An 8,554-nucleotide genomic window follows, 5' to 3' on the forward strand; every position below is an offset into this window, starting at 1 on the left:
CCAAAATATAACGGAATCACGGATCCGAATGAGCATGTGACCTCTTATACATGCGCCATCAAAGGGAACGATTTGGAAGGTGTTGAAATCGAGTCGGTGTTACTGAAGAAGTTTGGGGAGACTTTGTCCAAATGAGTGATGATATGGTATCACTAACTTACCCCCCAAATTCCATTGACTCGTTTGCTATGCTTGCAGATGATTTTGTGAAGGCCCATGTTGGGGACGTCAAGGTCGAAACCAGAAAATCGGACATTTTCAAGGTTAAACAAAGAGATAACGAGATGCTCAGGGAGTCGTGTCGAGGTTCCAGATGGAACAGATGGACCTGCCTCCGATTGTAGATGATTGGGCCGTTTAGGCATTCACTCAAGGACTTAACGCCGGAAGCTCCTTGGCTTCGGAACTGCTAAAACAAATTTGATGGAGTACCCGGCAGTAACTTGGGCCGACATCCACAACAGGTACCAGTCAAAGATCAGAGACGAGGACGACCAACTCGGAGCCTCTTCTGGGTCTATATCCCATCAGGTCCGACAACATGTCTAAAAGAGCTATTGATCATGAGCCAAGGCTGGTCCGGGTTAAGTAACAACCATACAGTGTGGACTAAAGGGGAAATGGGTCTGGGCGTCATCCCACAAGGAACGAAAAAAGAAGTGATCAAGGGCCTAGTAGCCTAGCTTTGATGAGCAAGAATGGTTTCGATAGGCCGATTGGGGGCAAGAAGCGCCAAGATTATCAAAGTATAACTTCAACGTTGAGGCTACCAGCATCGTATCAGCCATCGGGTGCATGAAGGAAACCAAGTGGCCTCGTCCATTGCAGTCTGATCCTACCCAAAGAGATCCTAACTTGATGTGTAAGTATCATGGAACTCATGGCCACATGATCGAGGATTGCCGACAATTGAGAGAAGAAGTTGCACGGTTGTTCAATAACGGGCACCTCCGAGAGTTCCCGAGTGATCGAGCCAAAAACTACTTCAGGAATAGGGACACCAACAAATAGACCGAACAAGAGGAGCCTTAGCACGTCATCAACATTATCATTGGAGGGGTTGATGTCCCCCAAGGTCTAATGATAAAACGCACTAAAGTATCTATCACAAGGGGAAAACGCACCCAAGATTATGTCCCGGAGGGAACCATTTCATTCAGCGATGAGGTTGCTGAGGGCATCGTCCAACCTCACAATAATGCGCTGGTAATATCCATGTTTGTCAATAAATATTGAATTAAACGTGTGTTGATTGATCTAGGTAGCTCGGCCAACATCATCAGATCGAGGGTCGTAGAGCAGCTGGGGCTACAAAACCAAACAGTGCCGGGTGTTGAACGGATTTAACATGGCATGTAAAACCACTACAAGGGAGATAACCCTACCGGTGAACACCGCCGGGGCGATCCAAGAAACAAAGTTTTACTTGATCGAAGGGGACATGAGGTATAATGCTCTATTCGGAAGGCCTTGGGTTCACAACATGAGGGTGGTACCCTCGACCTTGCACCAGGCGTTGAAATTCCCAACACCATAAGGAATCAAGACGGTCTACGAAGAGCAGACGGCTGCAAAAGAGATGTTCGCAGTCGATGAGGTAATTCCGGTGCTTGCTGTTTCAACGTCAAGGAACGTGGAGCCGGCCAAGGAAGAAACCAAATAGCAATCACTGATGTAGGTCTCAGTTGAACCGGAGGAACAAGGAATAGACGAGGAAGATGATTACGGAGTCCTAGATCATTCATAGCTCCCGATGACACTGACGCCACCAAATGGACGGTCGAAGAGTTGGAGCAAGTCATGCTAACCGACCGACTACCGAATCGAAAGGTATACCTGGGGACGGGGTTAACCCCTGAGCTCAGGAAAAAACTCATTGATTTTCTTAAAGCTAACATAGATTGTTTCGCTTGGTCCCATTTTGATATAACATCGATCCCATCGAAGGTAACCAATCGTAAGCTGAGTTTGGACTCGAAGTCCCATCTGGTTAAGCAGAAGAGGAGACTGCAGTCCGAAGTCAAGCATGCATTTATCAAGGACGAGGTATTCAAACTCCTTAAAATAGGTTCCATCCGAGAATTTAAATATCCGGAATGGTTAGCTAACGTAGTGGTGGTGCCTAAAAAAGGGAATAAGCTAAGAATGTGTGTATATTATAAAGATCTAAACATGGCATGCCCTAAAGATTCTTTCCCTCTGCCTAACATCGATCGAATGATCGACGCGATGGTTGGGCATGAGATACTCAGTTATTTCGATGCATATTTCGGGTACAACTAAATTCGGATGGACCAGGGAGATCAAGAAAAGACTTCTTTCATCGCTAAATTTGGCACCTACTGTTATAATGTAATGCGGTTTAAATTAAAGAACGCTGGCGCCACCTATCAATGCTTAGTAAATTGGATGTTCGAAGAATAGATAGGAAAATCATTGGAAGTTTGTACTGACGACATGTTAGTTAAGTCCCTGCGAGTAGAGGACCATTTGAAACATTTGTAGGGGACCTTCAACATATAAAGAAATACAATATGAAACTGAACCCGTAGAAGTGCGCATTTGGGGTATCGAGAAAATTCCTCGGGTTCATGGTATCCAATCGAGGGATCGAGATCAACCCTGACAAAATTAAAGCCATAAAAGACCTCACCATGGTGGATAACATCAATGTCGTTCAATGATTGACCAGACTTATAGCCGCCCTGGCCGGTTTATCTCGAGGTCATCGGACAAAATCCGTCGATTCTTCTCACTGTTAAAGAACAATAACAACTTTTCCTGGACCCCAAAATATCAGCAAGCTTCGGAATAACTCAAACGGTACTTATCGAGTTCGCCCATGTTGCACACTCTGAAGGCGGACAAACAATTGTACCTCTACTTGGCGGTTTCCGAGGTAGTGGTAAGTGGAGTCTTAGATCGGGAGGAAGAAGGTACGCAATTCCCTATTTACTATTTCAGTAGAACTTTAGGCGAGGCCGAATCAAGGTATCCTCGCCTAGAAAAACTGGCGCTCGCTTTGCCAAGCGCCTCTAGGAAACTAAAACAATACTGTCAATACCACCCCATATGTGTCGTGACCTCTTACCCGCTAAGGAACATCATGCACAAGCCCGAGCTCTCGGACCGATTAGCCAAATGAGCCGTAGAAATTAGCGGGTACGATATCGAGTACCGAACCCGTATCGCCATAATATCTCATATTTTGACAAACTTCGCGGATGACTTTATGCCAACTTTAGTACCCGAAGTCGAAAGGTAGCTTCTGTTAACCTTGGGGATCACCTTGGGAATCCTGACCCTCTTCATGAACGGTGCTTCGAACACGAAGGGGTCCGGCTCGGGGCCTGTATTGAAACCACCTACGGGGAATGTAATTAGGCAGTCTATTAGAACCGTGAAATTGACTAACAATGAAGCCGAGTATGAGGCCATGATTGTAGGTCTTGAATTAGCTAAAAGCCTTGGGGCACAGGTGATCGAAGCTAAATGCAACTCCCTCCTCGTGGTAAATCAAGTTAATGGGACGTTCGAAGTAAAGGAAGAGCGGATGCAAAGATACTTGGACAAATTACAGGTGACCTTGCATCGATTCAAGGAGTGGACCTTGCAGCACGTACCCCGAGATCAGAATAACGAAGCTTATGCACTGGCTAACTTGGGGTTGTCGATCGAAGTCGATTAATTCAGTTCGGGAATAGTAGTACATCTAATGAATTCGGTGATAGAGGAGTGTCACGACCCAAACCGATGGGCCGCGACGGGCACCCGTTACCTTACTCAATCGAGTACCAACATAACATATCTTTCATATCATTCTATCATAGGTAAATAAACTGGAGTAAAGCATGAGGGAATACATACTTATACATATGAAGTACGGGGCTATAAGGCCGGCATGATTCTTTATATACTCGAAAAATAGGCCGACAAGGCCATACAAGTATCCATATACATGACATCTGTCTACAAGCCTCTAAGAATACATAATATCATAAAGGTCGGGACAAGGTCCCTCCATGCCAATCAATACATGAATCATACTGACCAAAGAAGCAACTCCGGAGCAAATGAAGCGCACCAACACCTTCCGCTGAGCTGATAACCTACTTGGAGGACTCTCGACCTGTCTATCAGGACCTGCGGGCATGAAACACAAGGTCCACAGGCAAAAGGGACGCCAATGCAAATAATGTACCGAGTATGTAAGGAATGAAAATCAGTAACTAGTAGACATGAGAGAAACATAGAGTAAAAGACTCAACATGTATGTCTGAATAACTCTGTGAATCATTTAATATTATAATGTCGTGCATATGCGTATAAATGTCATACCATGCATGGGTATATGCGTTCATAACATCATCAAGCCTCTGAGGGCATCCCATCATATCATCTCGGCCACTGTGGCCAAATCATCAACGTATACCAGCTGATCAGGTGGTGGTGCGTATATAACGCCGTAACCTTTTTCCATATCCCATAGACATATAATATGCATATATACGCGTATATAACGTCATTCTGATCACGGGTCAATGTACATGTATAAATGAATGCAATGTATGAAAAGTACGTCAATAAAATCTTTCGGAATGTCATAAGACCATTATGCCTTTGATTAATATCATGAAGTAATCTTTTTCAACTTACGTATTTTTCTGAGACCCATGAACAGAAGATATAATAATATGTCACATGAGGAATCAAGAATATAGATACCCCTAGAACCTCTATGAATAGAGTTATTTATGGAAGCCGTGCATTTGCTCGTTTCGTTTATTTCGTATGGATCATGCCAAAAAGAAAGAAGGGATAGCCTTAACATACCTGGAGTAGGGAAAAATCCGTATGATATTCTTGGAAAAGGTTGCACCGTACTCCCTTTGAATCGCAAAATCTCGTTGCTATTACGCAATATAATTTCGTATGACATTGTACTTAAGATCCGTTAATTGCTGAATATAACCATCCTTAATTTGTCATAGAAGCCTTACGTTACCTTTGAAAATCTTGAGCTAATCATTGTCTCAATATAACTTGCTTAATAATATTACTTGTTGAATTTTGTCATGAAAGCCTATATGGTATAACATTGCCCTTATGTTTCTTAAGAGTGAAGGTGTATTACTCATATTCTTATCTTTATCAAAAATAACTCTTAGTCATGACTCTTGCCACATATTAAAAATGACTCTTAGTCATGAATTATGACTAAGAGTCATACGGTTGGTGTACCAATAGGCTGCCATGTGGGATTTTGATCCTATCCATCAGTCAATGAATTTAATTAGGTAATATCTCGCTACCCGGTAATTAACCAGTTACCCGCATAATTAAGAATTGTTTAAAATTACTTAAAGTTATTTTTTTTAATACACTTTATACATCCTACTATCATGGTCATATGGTACCTTGTATGGTACTAGTCCGTAAATATCGGTTATTAATGCTCGACCCGTATTTTATCCCAATATGTCAAAGTTGGACGAAAAATTCATTTTCTTTGACTTGCTTCCCCTCTCATCTTCACGAATTTACTCATCATTTGTTTAAAATAGCATAATCCTTATAATCTCCAAATAATCTTTTTCCTTGGACTAATGTCAATTACCTTACGACAAATTCAACGTACAATACTACAGGGTGCAACATCGTAGTAATTTAATACTGCGAAGCGTAACATCATCGTAATATAATATTGCGGGACGTAATATCGACGTAATATTGCGCGGTGTAACATCATTCCCCCCTTTGGAACATACGTCATCGAATGTTGATTGGTGTTCTTATCATTCTCATAACCCATAGGTCTTGCGATTACTTTATTACTCGTCCTGCCATCTAGGCGACTGTTCTGTGAATGAATCCCAAAGGTCAGGGCTGTGAGCACGTGATTTTTGTCCTATACGAAATACTCTTATAAAATCCCAAGAAAATAGATTTTTTCTTAATTATTTGCCATTTTTAGGAATTTTTGTAGAATTTTATTAATTGCTTGCATTTCTGTGCACGTTTAATTTTATTAAAAATCATGAAAAAATGCCAAAAATACCATGCATCGCATTTAGGTTTGTTTTTACATTTTTAGGATTAATTAGTTAATTATTTGCTTTATTAAAAATAAAAATCACAAAAATGGCCCATTTTTACATTCTTTCCTTTTATTTTTTAGATTATTAATTTTTCACTTTTAATTTAGGATTAAGTGACTTCTATAATTTTTGTAATTAGTTAATTAATTTAATTTCACATTTTTAGATTAATTTAAGTTTTTTAATTTAGGATTTCTAACTAAAAAAAGAGAAGAAGAAAGAAAAAGGAAAAGAAAAGGAATAAAAGAGGTAAATTGAGAAAAAGGAGTTTTATTTCTGACTCGGGCCATTTTAAATGCCAAACCCGTCCAAACAACTACCCAAACCCAGGCCCAAACTTGTTTTCACCCGGTCCAGGTCCCACCCGTCCCCAAACGACCCCGTTTCGTGTTGATTGATCACAGCCGTTGGATTTTGTTAATCCAACGGCTCGGAACTGAGGAGCCCTTTATCATATAACTGTCCGAACAAGTCCACCCCCCTCCCCATTTCCCCTCTCATTTCAGTCTTTCATCCAAACCAAGAGCGAACCCTAGACGCCTAAAAACCCATCGCCGGCTCCGCCCTCTCCGCTGCCCAGAAATCGCCCCACGGCGGTGGAGCTTCACCAAATTCCCCTAAATTCACACTCCACAACCCTTAGCCTCTCCTCTACACCATCCTGCCATCAGCTTCCCCAAAATTCCCACCTAATTCCACCAACTTCGGATCTAAGATCGAAACCTAAAAACCCTAAATCACCAAAACAACCCCAAAATCACACCCCCACAGTCCTCACACCCCTATGAACCCTAAACTACGGTCAATTTCCCGAAAATCCTAGCCGATTTCTTCGAATTTCAAATTTGGAAATCTTGAACCCTAGCCTTTTTTCCCCTCTTTTAATTTTCTGGTCAATTATCGTTGGTTTGAACCCAAAACACCCATTTGTCGATTGTTCTTGATGAGAACAGTCGAATAATGGTGGTACAAGTTCATGTCGCCTTGATTGAAGCATGGTCAACAGTCGTTTGGTTGGTCCAGTTTGGTTTGAAACGAATATAGGTAACTTCTTTTTACTTTCTCCTTATTTTTCTTTCCTTTTGCTGTTGATTCCTTTTCATGTGTTAGTATTTCTGTTGAGCCGCATGATTTTAGGGTTTCTTCTTTTTTCTTTTTTTTTTTACTGTTAAATTGTCTGTTTATTAGGTTAGTCCAAGCATGATGAGATTGCATTTTTGATTTGCATGGTTTTAGTTTAACTAGGATTTGTGTTGAATTGGTGATGCTTTCTTTGTTTCCATCGCTTCTGTTTGAATTGCTTTCCCCCATATTCTGTAATTAAATCCCAGAATATTAATCCATGATTTGAATAGTTTAACTTTAAAGATTTCTTTGGGGTTTTTGTTTTCCCTGATAATTTTTTGTTCAAGTTACTGTGTAGATGCCATATAGATGTTTAAATTTAGTTTGATTTTGAATAGATAGTCATTGTTGCCTACTAATTAGTTTAGTCTTAAGCTTAAATTGCCCCCTTTTGGTTTTGTTTGCCTTTGTAATTTGGATTCTGATTTTTAAATCATTAGAACTCACGGGGACTCAATCGAACCTAAAAAGTTTAGGATAGAACTGAAATAAGCAGTAACTTAAAAGGTAAAAATGGATTTCCTCTTAGGCTAAAAAATTAGAAGCTTCATAGAAAATGTACAGCTGTCCTAGCTGTTATAAAAGATGCTGAAATATAGGACAGTTGTACCAAGGGCTGTAAAAGGACAGTACTATTTTTACCCTAGGATAAGGAATATGCCCCAAAAGATACCCTCTCTAGGCAGCCTATATATGTAGGTTCTCTCATTCTGAATCACGGAGAATCATTAGCAATCATTAGCATTATACACACATTCATTTGCATTTTTCTACACTTAAATGGTACTAAAAAGGTTGTGTGTTGTTGATAATTCATTTGTGTTAAGGGTAATTGTTAGTCCCAATTGATGCATGTTTGATTCACATTAGAGCAGCTGAAATATCCTTATGTTTTGTTTTATTGGAAGTGGGCATTACCTTATTTGCTTGAGGACAAGCAAACGTTTAAGTTTGGGGGAGTTGATAAGTGGGGATTTTAACCGATTATTTGCTCTTTCTCACTTGCATTTTGGGCCTAAAATGCGTGAAGGTATTCCCGAAAACTAATGTAATATGCTTGCTTGCAGGGGTTGTTCACAATGAGCTAAAGTAGACATAATCAACTCATAAAGGAGTCAAAACTTGAACAAAGACCAAGACTGGGCCAAGAGATGTGGAACGTGGACCGTGACAGAAAAGTGCGACCGTGAAAATTTCAACGCGGACGCGGTCATAATTACGCGGTCTACGAAATGGAGAATCAGAGAGGTTGTTTTTTGCAACAAATATGAATGCGGCCGCATCAGAAAGAGGCGGCCGCGAAAGTACCACTACGCCCGCGATTGGAATTC

Source organism: Nicotiana attenuata, chromosome 7 (assembly GCF_001879085.1).
Source record: "Nicotiana attenuata strain UT chromosome 7, NIATTr2, whole genome shotgun sequence".
Lineage (NCBI taxonomy): Eukaryota > Viridiplantae > Streptophyta > Magnoliopsida > Solanales > Solanaceae > Nicotiana > Nicotiana attenuata.